The 18,316-nt window shown below is 42.5% G+C and overlaps 1 long non-coding RNA gene and 1 pseudogene across 1 annotated transcript; both read left to right on the top strand.

Moving 5' to 3' along the window:
* The first annotated feature begins 254 nt into the window (after positions 1–254).
* Positions 255–369, top strand: LOC121824906 (U2 spliceosomal RNA; annotated as a pseudogene).
* A 981-nt stretch (positions 370–1,350) lies between these two features.
* Positions 1,351–2,961, top strand: LOC143269990 (uncharacterized). Its single transcript, XR_013046806.1, has 3 exons — positions 1,351–1,486; positions 2,051–2,202; positions 2,658–2,961. It is a non-coding gene; the product is annotated as an uncharacterized LOC143269990 (long non-coding RNA).
* Positions 2,962–18,316: the final 15,355 nt, after the last annotated feature.

Raw genomic sequence — 18,316 nt, 5'->3', positions numbered from 1 at the left:
TTCTACACTGATTTTTACATTCGAAGTCCTTTCCTATTCAGAAATAAGATAATGAACACGAAAAGACTGTGCAAAATGTAAAACGCTTCTTAAATATGAGTCCTGGTGGTATCTGCTTAGAGCAGATAGGTGTGTGTGTGTGTGTGGGGGGGGGTCCTCAGGACCTGCTTCTAGGGGAACGCAAGTTAAGTCAGAACTCTTAGGGATTCCGCTGTACTTTACATCATTAACAGTGGTTCTGAACTGTAAGAAGAATCGCTTCTCGGCCTTTTGGCTAAGATCAAGTGTAGTATCTGAACTGTAAGAAGATAGATGGCCACGGTTAATTTCGTATGCGTTAAATCTTGGTCCTGTGGTCGTTTAACTTCTGCATCTCCAGGAGTTTTCTGAGGTTGTTGGGAGCTGTCACCTACTATATCCCAGGACCTTAGCAAATATGGAAGAGCAAATCTACCCAAGATTCTCCTGAGAGAAAAGTGGGTTTGCTTTGCAGGGATTTACTTAGTGAGGCTCACTGGGCCATGAGCACTTAGGACATAATGATTTGAACATTTTCTCTCTCAGACTTAAGCATTTATTGCTGTACTTGAGAAGCCCGGTTTTCCCCAGGTAGAGAACACATCTCAATAGGTAAGCCTGAGAGTCATCTTTATCTCTTTTGAAGGCATTTTCATTCTGTTGTTCAACAAAGGTTTATTGAACCTTAACAGGGTTTGAGCTTTAGGCTAAGCAATGTGGAGCACTCATAAACACACACACACACACACACACAAATGGATAAAAGGCAGAGTTCCACCCCAGGGATCATGGATTTGGGAACAGCCATCGAAATACCCCCTTTCAGGGTTCATTTGGGTGGTAATACATTTCATCCTGGAGAACAATCAGAAAATCAAATTGACTTTGGTATGTTTGCTTGATTTTAAAAATATGATCCCAAGGGGAAAATAGCCTGTCCACGGAGACAAATGATTACCAATCTCAAAATAGTTTTTTACTGTATTTTTTTTTTTTAAACCCAGCCACAAACATTCCCTTTTGCATTCTTAACCTAATTTCCCAGAGTCGCCCAGCCCATCTTCGCCTCTAATTTTAATGATCTGCCTAAGTCTTTAAGGTTTCAGTTGGTTAATGTTTAATGCTCTCTACGACCAATGTTTGATGTTTATACTTTATTGGGTTAACCAAATTTGTAGAACAAATTGAATGTGTGCAGGTCTTTGGCAAGCCACGTTTAGATATGTGTTGCTCGGAAACCGTCTCATTGTTCAATACTGCATGCCCCAAATAGTTTCAATTAACTGTTCTTCGTCTTCCTTTTTTTTTTTTTTTTCCTGGCAATATCTGCAGCGATCTGCATTGCTTTTGGAGAGTTATTACTTCGTAGATTTACAGATGTTGCAGCTCCATCCCCCTTTGCTCCCAGAAAGCATGTCACAGCAGAAAATGCCATGTCTGTCTGTGTGAAATGGAGTGTCAGCAACAGGTAACCTATTAAACTAGGGTGACCAAAGACCAGAAAAAATATGCTAGGGGTGGGGTGGGGTGGGGTGGGGGATGGGGATTGGAGGATCTGTGGGAAGAAGGGAGTGAGGACTGAGAGTTGGTATTTTTGTTACAACAAAGATATGCACTAAAAGAAAACATATATAGAAAGGATTCACACCGTTTAGGCAAAAAGCACTCATGTAATTACCTCAAAAATGTATTAGTTTTCAACATATTAGTCTAGTTTTCTTTTCTAAATAAAGATGTTTTAAAAATATGTATTCCTTTCCCTCTCCCTCGCCCGTGTGTGTGTGTGTGTGTGTGTGTGTGTGTGTGTGTGTGTGTCTGTGTGTGTATAAGTGCACATAATAATGCAGATACCCCCAGAGGAGCTGGAATTCAGGTGGCTGTGAGCCACCTGATATAACTGAACTTAGGTTCTCTTAACTGCTGAGCCATATCTCTGGAAGCCAGTTTTTGTTTTTGAATAAATTCAAGGGGTTATGTGCTTCCACAACGATGGACAGGCCTGGGGAAGTCAATGTTTGCATTCTGTGTCCAGCAAGGTTGGGCCTGCCCAGCATGACCTTGGCCAAGCTCGCTTTCCAACTATCTACTCACTAGACAACAGTTGGTCATGATCTCTGGAGTGTCAGCTGGGACATCTGAGGAATCACGCTAATCTTTGCTTCAGTTAAACCATCATTTTTGTAGGTAAGAGATTCATTTTATTTTTAATTATATGTATATACGTGTAGGTGTATGCATGCATGATTGCAGGTGCCTGGGGCATCCAGAAGAGGGCATCAGATCCCCAGGATCTGGTATTCCAGGTCATTGTGAGGCCCCTGGTGTAGGTGCTGGGAACCAAACTTGGGTCCTCTGTAGGAGCAGTATGCACTCTTAATTATGGAGCCATCTAGCAGCCCATTCAAATTCTTGGTAGGTGGTGGATGTGGGGTATGGGCAGTGTGGGGGGTGTGAGGTGTGGGGGTAGGTGGGGGGTGGGGGGTGGAGGGTGGTATGGCTTACAACTTTTTTAAAAAGATGCAAGTTTCACGAATACCTGTCCAATAGGCAGCAATTTAATTTAATATTCCTCCCTAAGTACCTTGATTGTGGCCATTAGCAATTCTTTCTCCATTTTCCTAACTCATATTTTCTTACAGCCTTGCTGAGAGATGTTGAGTTTTGACCCAGTGTGAGAAAATATTAAGACGGTTCTGGGATTTCATCACCAGACGAAAATAAGGAATCCCCAAACTGCAGGGTCATGGATGGACTTTGGGGCTCAGGTTTCCAGGGGGTCAGATTTCTCCTGGCTCCTCAAGTCTAGCAGAGAGAGGCCGAGACTGGAGTAGTATCTGTTTTTCTGGCACCAGGACCATGGCTGAACACTAATGCGTTTAACAGTTGGACTTATTTTTAATCTACTGTATTAGGGAGCGCAAATTAAATCAAGAACAAAATGTTACCGACGATGTTTTTGTTTCTGCCAGTGCATACATCCTCCAACAACTGTCTTGTGTTCTCTTGTGCTACAAGCTTTCCTGATATCTGACTTAGTTCATTACATTAGATATGTTTTTTAAAAAAGTGCAAATGTGTGTGGAGGTGGAAAAAAAAAAAAGAAACAAGGAGCCGAGTTTCCATTGACCGCAGTTCCCACCCCCCTCGCCCCACCCCCTCCCTGCTGCCATTAAAAAAATAATTGCAGTACATATTTTTAACAATTACTGTTCCTGCAGCGAATGTCATTATGGGCGGAGCTAATAAATGTCTTCTAACTACTGCTGAGATACACTTTCAGCTTATTTTCTGTCATCGGATGGCATGCCTGGGTTGAGACATTCTTCTTAGCTCCCCCCACAGCCTCCCCCCCCCTTAGTCAAAGAAAGAGATCTTATCTCTCTACCCAGCCTCCCTTACCCCCTTCCTCTGCCCCCCTCCCTGGGTGCCTATTTTACTGAAACCTGACTTGCAGGTCAGGGAACTGGTAACAGATTAATTTTCCTCGAGGAGGAACACTAAGTATTTTGGCCAGGACACACTAGAATCCTGTTATAATATTACCATTTTCCCCTGCTTCTAAATTAAATATTAGGAAAAATTAAGCCAAATAGAGGCACATGGTACAGTGGAAAGTATTTCTCTCGCAAACACTCGGAGATAAATGCCTGTGTAAGCGAAAGCACAATAAATATGCAGTACGTTAAAAACCTAGATTATGCAGGTTTTAGAGTTATAGCTAAAAGTGGTTTAATGTTTCATGCCTAATAATAGATTACGCCTATCACATTTCTAACCTTCATTTCTCCTCTCTTTGAAGTCCAGCCATATAAAGGTTGTTTGTCGAACCACACTAAAGTTAAAGCAAATATTACTTAGGGTGATTCATACTGGCAAGAATTTGCAATGAAGGCAGTCTTTTTCTGTGTGTGAGTGTGTGAGTGTGTGTGTGTGTGTGTGTGTGTGTGTGTGTGTGTGGCAAAGGAAATGAAATGTTTGTAATATTTTGGGGTTGATAAATTTATTAGAACATTCTAGAGGCTTGTAAGGAAAGCACAGCTGACAAACAGACTCAAACAGATTACACCCGGCCCTGTGGGGGAGGCAGAATTTAAAGAAGGAAAAAATTCCCTGGATTTCAGAAATTGCCACCAGGTCACAGCAATACTTAATTAACTGAATACATTAACAGAGGGCTATAACCTAGATGCTAAAAAGGAAAAAGGAAAAAGAAAGAAAGAAAAAAAAAAGGTTAGGGGGAGTAGTCAAATTCATTTAATCCTCTGTTCTTTGCTTACAGATTAGCGTTTCAGAATGAGCAACCTGATTTTTTTTTTTTTTTTTTAAAGGATCCATTTACCTTCCAGGCCTTTTCATAGCAAAACATTTTGTAGGGTTGCAAAAGAGATTAATTTGTTGCCAGTTGCTCCATACTGGCAGGGATTCTGAATAAAGAATGTAAGCAATCTATCTTTGTTTGTAAGATATAATTAATCTGGCAGTTAAAATTCTTTGGAAACATTCTGATGACTTATGTGGAAAAGTAGAGCAAGGATTTCAAAGAAAACTCAGAACTGTGTGCAGAGGAAGATAAAAGATATATGGAGTGTTTGTTCTAAGCGATACTATTCATTTACAGATCATAATGTAGCCCCACCCTAGCAATTATTCTGGAAAACAAGGCAAATCTCCGTCTAGAGCCTTCTGACGCGGTCTTGATTTGACAAACAAAATAAGCACATTACTGTTGTAGTCTAATAGACTGCAAGCTGTTTTATTAGAGTCAGCTGAATCCTGTTTTGCATAAAAAAGAACTCTGTTTGCTATGGAGAACACATTTATGTTAATAGGACTTTGACAAAGTAAAATAAAATCGCATTAAGATGCTGTAAGGAGATAAGACAATGAAATCTCAGTGAGAGAGAGTTTTGGCACACACTAATTACAGTCACGTCCCTGCAGGAAAAAGAATATATTTTTACACCAACTATCCATGTGTTTGAAAATGCAGAGAGCCTAAAACACAATTCCTGGTGCCGGGCATTTCCTGGTCATGTAGAGTCCCTGTGTGACTAAGGTGGCGATTCTTTTAAAGGAGCCTGCCGCATGAATGCCACTTTCGTTTACAGCAGCACAGGCAGGTTTCGGTCTGAACTCCAGTCTGCCATCATCCCTGCTTATTTTTTAAGGGACTTTCCAATATAGGGCAGCTGAAAACAAGGTTTTAGATTACATGGTAATTTAGGAATGCATGAAAAGCGAAGCAGTTACCATAATAGGGTTCTGGGTAAACTTCATGGTTTTTAGAGCAAAACATAACAACATATGTTTTGTGATTTGTCTCAATGATTTTTCTATATATATATATATATATTTTTTTTTTTCAGGCTCTATCAAAATATTTGGAGGCCTCATCTGTGCACAGTGTTTTTATAACCTTCTTTTGAAAACTGATGTCTCTTCTTTTAGTTCAGTCATTAAAGGCAAGGCGATGATGGACGCCGGGATGCCTCGGGTTTTATGACTAATCAGTTCCTGGCAGCGGCCATATTTCTTCTCTAGTGAAACTTTAATATTGCTTTGGCCTTGTTTAGGCAAAAAAAAAAAAAAAAAAAAAAAGTTTTTTTTTTTTTGGAACTTTGCTACTCTGGCTACTTATTAAGTATCACCAACCAGACATTACACAAAACAGAACAGATATATCTGTCCCTCGGTGACTTAGCACCCCACAAAATGAAGAGGCCAGAAAGGGGGTGCTGTTCTTCCTGGCCTCTAACACATTCTGACAGCCTTGTGATCGTGGTGGATTTTTTTCCTGTTCAAAAGACAGGAGTATGGGGAAAGTCTTGTCTGACCGGTGGAGATACTGGGTGAGAAAGAAGCAAGCCTCCTTGGGATAGGACGGGGCTGCCATTTGAACTGCTGCTTTGCGAGTGCTCGGTGGATGAGGCAATTTTTATGAGAGGCCTGATTTTCAGCCCGGACTCTTTGATGTTCTTGAAGTTGCAACACCAGACACCAGGTGTCTCCACTTAGCTGAGCTAAAGGTCCTGGGAAAGAAGGTTAAAGGCTCCAGGAAAGGTTGAAGAAGCCTTCCCTTCCTTAGGGTTGGGGCCTGGGGAAGGCATAGGGGTTGCTGGTGGTGGGGAACACGGTCCATTCTGCTCTGGCTGGTCTGGTGAGAGCATGCTGACTCGACAGAGAAGAAACCTTGATTTTGGGTGGAATTCATGCAGACTGGAGGCCCTGTAGATACTGAGCTAGGCTGCCATCCACACTGACAGTGAGTCGCCATCTTGGATGACAAGAGGCCATCACAGGGAGGAAGAGAGCCTTTCATTTTGGTGAATGTCCACTTTGTGGGAACCTTCTTCCTGGGAACCCCTCAACGAAGACCTGGAGGCAGTTGTTGGCTTTTCCTCTACCAGAGGTGGCGGCACCCGTTCAATTTTGTGATTTCCAGGAACATGCATTTATTTCTCCCACTATTATTCATTTCCTCTCTACTCTGTGACAGGTATTACCCTAAGCAGAAAGAAACTATGCCAGCCTGCTCCCTTGTGTGCTTAAAGAGCTTATGTTGAAATATGGTACCTCTATTTGATGTTAGGGATAACAGCTGATGCTAGTGTCTCCCAAAATATGGCATTCCAAAGATGGCGATGAGTATTTTTTTAAAGGATCATTTTAAGGGGCACAGGATAGCAATGGGAGTAGAGGGGCTTTGCTGCAGGCCTGAAGACAGGTACTAAAACTTCGGATCCCACAAGATGGCTGGAGAGAATGGATTACACTGATTTGTCTTCTGGTCCTCAAGAGATGCCTATGGCACCTGCCCACTCACTAAATAATTAAATAAAAAAACCCAATTTTACAATTCATTACCCTCCAGAAAGACTGTACCCAAAAAAAATATAAAAAAAATCCCTACATACCAAACTTTTTTTTTTAACAACTACTCCATGCTACTTTATATTGTCTCTCTCAGGTATATTTGACCAAAGAATCATTAAAAACATACAAACAAAATTCCTTCTTGCTATTTTACAGCTAAGTACATCATCATTACACTGTGAGTTATTAGAACATTTTCATCCAGTTTGATCATCTTTATAATTCTTGTCCTGTTGGGTCATAGTCAGAATTACTATTGCTGTGATGAAACACCATGACCAAAGCAACTTGGGGAGGAAGGGGTTGATTTGGCTTACCTTCTGCGTATTATCCATCATCAAAGAAAGTCAGGACAGGAACTCAAGCAGAACAGGAACCTGGAGGCAGGAGCTGATGTAGAGGCCATGGAGGGGTGTTATTTACTGGATTGCTCCATATGGTTTGCTCAGCCTGCTTTCTTCTAGAGCCCAGGACCACCAGCCCAGGGACGGCCCCACCCACCATGGCACAATGAACAGGGCCCTCCCACATCTATCACTGATTAAGAAAATGCACTACAGACTTGCCTACAGCCTGATCTTATGGAGGCATTTTCTCAATTGAGGTTTTCTCTTCTCAGATGACTCTAGTTTGTGCCAAGTTGACATAAAACTCGCCAGCATATGTTGGTTTGCCGTCCTTGTTTGTTTACATATTTAATAACTCCAGAAACTACCCCGGATGTGAGTGAAGATTTTGAAGAACATACTTAAGGAAAAATTCCTTGAGATTATGGGCACTGAGAATCATCTTTTTTTCAGGGGTTTGGCCTTAGGGTAAGACTTGGAACATGAAAGGAGCCAGAGAAGCTTGGCCACAGACCAGAGGAAGGAGTTTTCTTTGGAGGACATGACTGCAGAAGCCATCCTGGTCTTGTTATTGAGGGCAGCTCTGTTTCCATCAATTTCCCAGAGAACATCAAACCTCCAGGAGATAAGGGTTTTCATGCCAGGACCATCTCTAAGTAACTGGGCAATCTCGGAAAGGTTTAGTACCATTATGGCGCTCATTCTTTATTTCTTAATAATAAATGTTGAGCCGGGCGGTGGTGGTGCACGCCTTTAATCCCAGCACTCGGGAGGCAGAGCCAGGCGAATCTCTGTGAGTTCGAGGCCAGCCTGGGCTACCAAGTGAGCTCCAGGAAATGTGCAAAGCTATGCAGAGAAACCCTGTCTCGGAAAATAATAATAACAATAATAATAAATGTTGAGTATATACTAAATATTGCTGAACCACGAAAGCAACTTTCTGAATTAGTTCATGATATTGCCTAGGCTTTGTGGACAGAGAAACCGAGTCACATAGATGAAGAAATTCTCTGGAGGTCTTCAAGCTCAATGGGACACAGCTGAGACCGTTGAATGGGAGCCTTAAGTGAAGGGATCCTTTAAAGATCTATCATCTTCTAATGTCCTATGCTTTGATTAGAGTTACTTCTCTTATTCCCACAGGGTAGTGAGTCTTATGAGCGGAAGCTATCTAGGACTCAACTGAGTTATTTAGCACTCTGTGCCAGTCACTTCCTGTGGCATTAACCTGTTCAAAGAAGACACGAAGAAACAGCCACTCACTCCAGATTGGGCCCCAGTGACAGAGCCAAGTACAGTTCCACCAAAGTCCACCTTGAAGACCAGCGAGGCTATTGGGTTTTCTTACAGAGCACAAGTGAGGGGTTGCAGGAGCATGGGGACCCCTAAACACTTGTATCTTTGCCAAATCTCACCTCATCATGGGTGAAGACCTCATGGAAACTGCATCTTGGAGTCTACTTTTGAGTTAAGCTTTCACTTCCTGTTTACTTCCAGGTTTGAATTTGTGATGTTCCTTTGCTTATCATTTGTCACCAATCCCTCCATAGCATGCATCCCACCTACACACAGACACACAACACACAACCCAAACATACAAACTCATAGACAGACACATAAATAATACATGCAAACACACACAATACACACAAACATATAAACACACAAACATATATACATACAAACATGCATGTACCCAAATACATAAACTCACAGACACACATATATACACATAAATACATAAGCACACATATACAAACACACATATGAAATACAAACACACATCACACAAATACACAGAGAGATACAAACACACGAATACATAAGCACAATATAAAAAATACAAATACACATATACATACAAATACACCAATACACACATAAACACACAAACACATATACACAAACATACATATATACTCAAAAACACACATGGGGTTGGGGATTTAGCTCAGTGGTAGAGAGCTTACCTAGCAAGCATAAGGCCCTGGGTTCGATCCTCAGCTCCCCCCCCCAAAAAAAAACCCACACACATATACCCAACACCCCCACCATCACACGCACACACACACACAATGATGCTTATGTCAATTTGGCAGCCTCTGGAATCACCATAGAAACAGACCTTTGGGAGTGTTTGTGAAGGAGTTTAGATTGAGATGATTGAGAAGGGAAGTCTCACCTTAAATGTGTACAGTGCATTCCTATGGGCTGGGTCCATGGCTGAAATAGGAGAAGGGGAGCTGAGCGCCAGCATCCATTGCTCTGCTTCCAGACTAGGATTGCCATGGAAGCAGCTGCCTCCTCCTCCCGCCCCCACGTCTGTCCCCTCCCCCCTCCCCCATGTACTGTGCCCTCAGATGGGAGCATGGTAAGCCCTTCCTGAAGTCACCTTTTTTTTTTTTTTTTTTTTTTTTTTTGTTTGTTTTGTTTTTGTTTTTTGAGACAGGGTTTCTCTGCGTAGCTTTGCGCCTTTCCTGGAGCTCACTTGGTAGCCCAGGCTGGCCTCGAACTCACAGAGATCCGCCTGGCTCTGCCTCCCGAGTGCTGGGATTAAAGGCGTGCGCCACCACCGCCCGGCTCTGAAGTCACCTTTGTCAGGCAACCTGTCACAGTAAGAGGCCAACTAACAAGTGAGGTGCATTTCCTCCAGACACAGACTCAGAGAAGTCAGGATTTGCTCCTGTTTGCTGAAATAACATGCACAGCCTGTGTCTGCTGATTCTGAATTTTAGGATGGCAAGAGCTGAATATGACATCAACATGTTTGAGGCTTCAGGGTCAAACACCCATGAAGAAGCCTGGGTGGCTTTCTCCACCTGGGCAGACTGACCCTCCCTCCCTTTCTTCTTTCCTTCTTTTCTCCCTCCCTCCCTCCCTCCCTCCCTCCCTCCCTCCCTCCCTCCCTTCTTTCCTTCTTTCCTTCTTTTCTCCTTTTCTTCCTCCTTCCTTCCCTCCCTTCTTTCCTCTTTCCTCCTTTTCTTCCTCCTTCCCTCCCTCCCTTCTTCTCTCCCTCCCTCCCTCTCTCCCTTCTTCTCTCTCTCCCTCCCTCCCTCCCTTCCTCCCTTCCTTCTTTTTCCTCTCCACTCTCTTTCTTCCTTGTGAATAAAGTCCTAACTGTTGACCTGAGATAAGAAGTTACCAGAGCTAATGGACTTGCCAAGTGAGTGGGAAAGAGGATGGTGAGCTCACACACACAGTAAGGGGCCTGTTAGCAGAAGTGCTGGCTCGGAGTTCAGTGACTTGACAGGGATTTTATTTTCTCATTGAAGACCGGCCAGAGTCATACAGACTTGTGTGTTGGAGCAAACAGCCGTGGAATGCTCCTCGGCCTCTTACACATCCCCTGGGTCACATTTCCTGCAAGTAGAGTCCTTAATGACTTGATAGCTCACAGTTTAGCTTCTTGACATTCCTGGTCAGCACTCAGGTCCTGGCAGCCTTTCCTGGCAGTGGTAGTTCAAGCACTGTGGACTGGGATGGCCAGTGAGACCTCCAGGACAGAAGCAGAGAAGGGTGTGTCCATAATGTCCTGGAGGGGATTTCCTTGGCTCTCAGCTTGCACTTCACAAAAGCTGTGGCTAAATTCTTGTCCTGGCTGGTTTTGTGTCAACTTGACACAAGCTAAAGTCATCTGAAAAGAGGGAACCTCAATTGAAAAATGGCCTCTGTAAGATACAGCTGTAGGGCATTTTCTTACTCTGTGATTAATGGGGGAGGGCCCAGCCCATTGTGGGTGATGTCATCCCTGGGCTGGTGGTTATGGGTACTATTAGAAGGGAGGCTGAGCAAGCCATGTGGAGCAAGCCCATAAGCAGCACCCCTCCATGGTCTCTGCATCATCTCCAGCCTCCAGGATCCTGCCCTGCTTGAGTTCCTGACCTGACTTCCTTTGATGATGGACTACACAATGCTGAAGTATAAGCCAAATAAACCCTTTCCTCCCTCACTTGCTTTTGGTCATGGTGTTTATCACAGCAATAGTAACCTTGACTAGGACATGTCTTCTGTAAGAAAGGGAAGAGAAGAGCTGACATTCACACACATCTCCCTGAAGAAAATCCCAGATACTCATCTCCCTCTTTCAGCTTCCCTCTTCCTGTTCTCTGTGACCTTGTAAGAGTGTTTTGAGGTCTCGGGTTCCTTGAAAGCCTGTGAACCAGGCTTTGCTTCCTTTTGGAAGGGAGGACTAAGTCTGTTCTCTGGGCTCCCTGTTAGCAGCTGACATCATTTGACCCTCTGTGTGTGCTTGTCTCTCTGGCCTTCAGAGACATTGACTCCCAGAAAGCCTCCTGAGCCTTGAGCAGGTAGGAGAATGCATTGGTTTTTGAGGACTGTGATAACAAAGTCATAGAATAGCATCCTAGTGGGAGGTTGTAAGGTGTTAGAGAAGTTGGTGCTTTTGCAGACAGCCAGAAAGAATCTGGTGGTTCAATGGCCAGTGTTGGCTTGCAGCTGGACAGCCCAAAGGGTCTTAGCCTTAATGATCATATGATCTTCTCCCTGACTCTGGATCCAAATGCCCCACCCCCACCCCCATTCTCTTACTTCTCCTGGAGAGTATGTTTCTTTTCTTCCCACATAGCGAAGGCAACAGCAGACTCAAGGAACAAATCTATCCCAGTCCGGCTTGGTGAACCAATGAACTCACTGGGGCTCCTCATAGATGCGTGAGTGATGTGGGCAGCTGCATCGATAAAAACCCCCAACCCAGTGTGAGTGACGGCTCACAGAAGATATGGTACTAGAGTCTCCCGAGCAGTTTGTAGGTAGCTCTACTGAAGAGTCTACAGCCATTGTTTCCTGACTGTAGAGCTGGGAGAGGGCCCTCATGAGTTTTGTTAAGTTTCATGAGCCTCCTGGCTTCCTTCAAGAGGAAATAACTAATATGCCCTCTTTCCTAGAGCTGAAAAAAAGTGTAGCTCTTACTCCTGGTTTATTGAGGATTATTATTGAAATTATTGTCTATTAAAAATCTCATTTTTTACTCCTCGTGAAAAGCTTATCTTGGAATTTGACAAGAAAAATCAGATCTTTTTGAGGAAATATGAGCGTTTATTCGGCAGAGTGGACCACAGATCCGCAATTTTCCCTTTTTGGTAGGGCTTCTAGGAGCTCAGAGCCGTGTTTAAGGTCTAGGCATTTCTTGCTCTTGCATTAGTCTGTTTTTAGGTAGTGTAGCCCTTTCCTGTTCCTTATTCAGTTAATTGCTGTCCCCCCCTCCACCCTCAAAGCTGCTTTAAATGCTTCGTAGAAAGAGCTGAGTGTTTAAAAAGATCCAATTTGATTGACTTAGATGAAGGTAGGAAGTTTTCTAGTCAATCAAGACAGTAACAAGTTCTGTTGGACTCAGGAAAAAGACGTTGGAAAAGATGATGATTGAGAGCGGACACCTCTTGGGAAGCTCTCAGCAGACAATGGTTGCTCCGTGAAGACAAATCATTACATGTCTGTTGAGTGAGCTGCCTGAATGGGCTGTTTGTACATTATGCTTCCCACTGGGCATGAGCGACTTGCTGAGGACAGAGAGCAAGTAGAAGGGTTGGAGACAAGAGATCTAAGGACCTGTATCACCTCTGCATCTAAGTACTCAGGTGACTTTCTGTAGGATGGAGAAGACATTCAGCTGGTTAATATTGAAAGTCCCTCCAAACATAACCTTCTATAAATCCATTGCCTTCCTGATGTTCTCTTTACTCACTGTCTTGCACAGTGCCTCAAGTCAATCTTATTTTTCTAGGAAGCCTGCAAATGTCTGGGGGCAGGAGCTATGTGTAGGCTCAGTTTTATATCTGTATGCAGTGTATCAATTTATTTTTATATACATCCACTGAGTTATATAAACCACTATTATTCCATGTAGATTCAAAGTGGCTTATGACTATGAGTGCAATAAAATAAGATAGAATAAATGTAAACTAAATAAAAGAGGATTACACTGAAGGAGGAGAGGATGGAGACTGGAGACTGGAAAAGGTGGGAAGGTACTGGTCATGCACCTTATTCTAAAAAACCAGAATCAGTCTACACGCAGAGCACACTGGGTCTCTGCACACACAGAGATTGCCTTGGAAACTATAGCCAAAGGGAATGAGAGAGTGAAAAAAACTCTTTGTCTTAAGTTAAATTTATTCATCACATAGCAGAAATGTCATGTATCAGTTGAGTGTTCAAAGTTGATCGATACAGGCATTGACTGGTTATGGTAATTCCCTCAGTCCAAAAGAAAGCTCAAGAGATACACACAGTAGGACAATGGGGGAAGAGAATGTGCTCTGATGAATGCTTTAGATGGAAAGTCCTCAACTTCTGAAGCACACAGATGGGAAATACTGATGTGACAAGAAGTCTTAACAAGTATCAGAAGAAATTTGGGGCTCTGAAGGTTGGTGGCAGTGCCATTTCATTTATCTGATGCATATTTATGGGGCTCTTTCTGTGATAGGCACTAAGCTGATGAGGGCTCACTGTCAACTTGATTGGGATTTGAATCACCTAGAATACACACCTCTGGTTGTAATGGTGATGTTGTTTCCAAAGAGGTTTAACTGAGTAGATTCACCCTGAATATAGATGGCAGTATTCCATGGCCTGGGGTCTTGGTCTGAATATATAAGAGAGAAAAGTAAGCTACGCACCAGGAGTCATCTCTCTGTGTCTTAACCGTAGATGCAATGTTAACATCTGGCTTACACTGAGGCTACCGCGACTTCCCCTCCATGATGGACTGTGTCCCCTCAGGCTGCAAGCCCAAACAAACCCTTCCCTGCTTAAGTTACTTCTTGTTAGATTGTAGATGTAACCAATCGCCTTATTAAAATAAGAAATACAGAGCCAATGTAAAAGAAAGCCGAGAGGTCAGAGCTCAGAGATAAAATCTTACCTCTTGTAGTGCTCCTAACTTTCCCGAGTGAGAGAGCTACTTCCTGTTTGTCTGTGTTTAAATAGTCTTTTTGTTTTGCCTTCTCATTGGTTCTAAACCCAACCACATGACTGCCTCATCACTGCCTGTAAGTACTGTCCTCCAGGTCTTAAAGGCATATGTCTCCAATACTGGCTGTATCCCTGAACACACAGAAATCTACCTAGCTCTTCTAACCACCATGCTCTTGTTATGGCTCTAATAGCTCTGACCCCAGGGCAACTTTATTTATTAACATAAAATTAAAATCACATTTCAGTACAAATAAAATATCACCACATTAGATATTTTGCCACAAGGACAAAATGAGGTAGGTATAAGTACAAATAATGAGTCATACACCTTGTCTGACTTTCAGAGTATTTATTGAGAAACTGTTACAAACCAAGGCTAGCGCCAAGGGCTGGGTATACAAAATAGACTAGAATGAACATTTTCTGTCCATTAGAAATTTGTAAAGAAATTAGAAATTTGTGCTTTTTGTCTCCAGCGAGATTAGCAGCAAGATTGATTGCTAAGAACTATAGAGATTTAACAGAATTGGAAATGTTCCAACTGGTATATAAACTAGTAGCAAAAAGACTACAGCTTAAGAGTTCTCCTTTTCTCTAGGGCAATTTCTTGGTAGGCTTGTTATGAATACATGGTTATCTAATTTTTCATAAATTGTAAGGTTCTGTAGATTGAGGTTGCTGTTACATAAAATAGTTACCTCATGTTTTTCAAATGATGGAGTCTGGAAAAATGAGCTGAGTTTTCAGGAATGTAAAATCCAGAAAGAACATACATAGGAACATAGAACATGTCACATCCCGCCCCGCCCCTGCCCCCACATTTGCAGCAGACATTACTAGTAGATCATGGAGATTTTTTCTGACATGCTTGAATGTGGTCTCAAAATCGTTTCATTACCCTGTGTTGGATGAGCAGAACTGGTTTTGGCCTACAAAATGAAGTCTTTTGCCCTTTGAAGACTTCACAACCTTTTGAATACGCTCCAGCCCTTTGTGCTACAACACACAATGGAATACTTGGAGTTTCTTTTGAATTATTTTCCACTTTAAGTAATTGAAATTGCTGGCAGTTGTTGAGAAAGAATGACAATATGCTATGCCTAAGGACTTTCCCAACTTTGGAAAATAATAACAACACTTATTTCATTTTATATAAAATGCAGCAACTGAATGAATTCCATGTTACCTGTAGTAATTTCATTACCATTATTATCAATCTCTAACAAAAATGACCTATGTGTGTCATTTCCCATGCAGGTACCATATGCTTGAAATGTGTATTTTATTGAGTCTTCACAGTAGACCGGGGGAGGGGGCAGGTGCCATTGGGCTCTCCTGTGTGGGAATACTTGATCCCCAGTATTCGTGGTTTGGGAAAGTTATAGAACCATTATGATGTGGAGCCATGCTGCAGGAAGTCCATCATGGAGGTTGGGCTTTGATGGTTTATAGCCTTACCTCACTTCCTCTTCTCTCTACTTCCTATTTGTGGACGAAATGTGATCTCTCTGCTTCCTGGCTGTTAGGTGAGACGGTCTACTGCCATGACAGACTCAATCTATCTTGCTGGAACTGTAAGTCAAAAAGAAATCCTTCCCGAACTTTCTTTTTGTTAAGATGTTTTATCACAGCAACAGACAAGCAATTAATACTAGTACCATGCCAGAGCTGAAGCACATCCCTGGTGGCACAGTCAGGGATATGAGACTGCCACTCAGCAGAAATACATTCTTCTTTGTGACTTCTCACTTATGGTTGGCGTTTGTAACCCTTTCTGAGGATGGACACTCTTCTAATCATAGAAAGTGCTACATATGAAGGCAGAGGTCCAGACGATGCGTTTATTTATATTTTCATTATTTGTTTTTTAGATGTATATGTAACTAGCACTTTTAAAATTTTATCTATCTCTCTATCTATATCTATCTATCTATCTATCTATCTATCTATCTATCTATCTATCTATCTATCTATCTATCTATTTATGTGTGTATGTATGTATGTATGTATTTGTAATTGTGTGTGAGTGCATGTGTGCCTTGGTGCCTCTGTGGAGGCCTGAGGACAATTTGTGGGAGTCAGTTCTCTCCTTCTATCATGTAAGACCTTGGAATCAATCTCAGGTCATCAGGTATCAGGTAGCAAGCACCTTTAAGGATTGAACTATCTTACTGGCTTTATTTTTAGTTTTAAAACATTAAGTTTCTCTCTCTCTCTCTCTCTCTCTCTCTCTCTCTCTCTCTCTCTGTGTGTGTGTGTGTGTGTGTGTGTGTTTATGTATGTATATGTGTGTGAGTGCAGACATGCATACGCCATAGTACACATGTGGAGGTCAGAAGATAACCTTGGATACCAATCCTTGTACCTTATTTGAGACAAACTCTCTCTTGTTTAACCACTGCATATGTCAGGCTAACCGGACTATGTATCCAGGATTTTCTTCTCTCTGCCTCCTTTCCCCACTGAGATTATGGACATGTACATGTATGTGTGTGCTGAGGATCTGAACTCAGGTTGTCAGGCTTACATGGAAAAAGCTTTACCCCAGGAGCTACCTCTCCAGTCCCACCAGATCAACTTGAAACAAATAGCCATGAGCTCTGTGCTTGGACTCCATGCTCTGGAACCATCTTTTTCTAAGTGAGGCTATGCCCTTAGATCAGTGATTCTCAACGTGTGGGTCATGACCCTTTGCATGTGTGTGTGTGTGTGTGTGTGTGTGTGTGTGTGTGTGTGTGTGAGGGTTTGCCTAACACCATTGGAAAACACAGATATTTACATTTCAATTCATAATAATAGCAAAATAACAGCCATGAAGTAGCAACGAAAGTAATTTTATGGGTGGGGATCAACACAATATGAGGAACTATATTAAAGGGCCCTGGCATTAGGAAGGTTGAGAACCACTGTTTTAGATCAAGCTGTACAAATCACCCTGTTCTGCTAGCTCTGGGCCTTTGAGATTCTAAGAAATGTTTTTCTCTTTGAAGAGAAACATCTCAGCAAACCAGCCACTGTCCTTGGGTGGCTCCACGTGCAGGATGAGTATACATTCATTGTTGTGTGACCTCGATGTCTAGGACTCAGTGATGTTGAATCTGTGATTGTTGGAAGATTCACTTAGAACACAGAACTTCTGTAGAACTAGGTCTGGAGAATGATTTGGACTGTGGGAATATCAGGACAAAACTTATCAAATATAATTCCTAGGCATAACAGCAAACGTAGTTTTGTGCAAGCAAGTACCAAGTCCAATAATAAAGCCCTTAAAAAGCTGTGTGACTTCAGGCCATGCTGCGGCCAATGATAGTGACCACACTAGTCATAATGAAGCTTAGAAGTTAGTACTATGACCTGGGTGTGATGTAGGAATTCTGCCAGGTACCTTAGATGAATCGTCTCATTTGCTCTTCATAGCTGTTATCATTAGACAGCCTTGTTCTCCAGATGAGGCTCCCAAAGCCCAGAGAGGTTGCATAACTCTATAAGGTCTCTCATTGTGCTATGGATCTGGGGATTAAAGCCCACCCTATGCAGCAGTAGATCCCAGCTCTTACATATTCTCCAGGCTTTTTTGCATCTTCAGGATCTAGGTTTCTCCTTATCAGAAGGGTGTGACCTCTGTGACCTCTGCTATTTCTTCCTACTTGCAATCCTAGGACGCTGTTTCCAAGCTATGAGCCTCAGGCGGCGAAGGAGCTCTTGATTTTTTACTAATGTGTTGTTTGTTTTTCTAATTGATCTCTACCAGCTCAGGGTAATTAAAACCCCACAGCTCTTCGGAGCCACAAACACACAGAGGCATGCAATGTTCACCACCCTCACAGCGTGCTGGTGGCATTGTTAATGCATGGCCTCTAGAAGAAAACTAAGTACCTGGCGGAAGTAGCAAGTTCTGTGTGAATAGCAGAGTAAATGCATGGGAGAGCCTCGTTGAATGGACTGCAAATTTCTGTTTATTTACCACCAGCTCTAAGTGCTGACCTGAACCATAGTTCTCCTTAACAACCTCTGATGATCTGTTGGTAAACAGTACTTTATATTCATGGTAAATGCACACTGGAATGGTGAGCTTAAATGCAGAAGTGCATTAGGCAGCCTGCAGTCCAGGTGAACGTCTATTACAGTAATCATAATAGAAT

The sequence above is a fragment of the Peromyscus maniculatus genome, chromosome 21, assembly GCF_049852395.1.
Source record: "Peromyscus maniculatus bairdii isolate BWxNUB_F1_BW_parent chromosome 21, HU_Pman_BW_mat_3.1, whole genome shotgun sequence".
Taxonomy (NCBI): Eukaryota; Metazoa; Chordata; class Mammalia; order Rodentia; family Cricetidae; genus Peromyscus; species Peromyscus maniculatus.
Note: the sequence above shows the minus strand (reverse complement) of the source record. Positions and strands in the feature narration are given on the sequence as shown.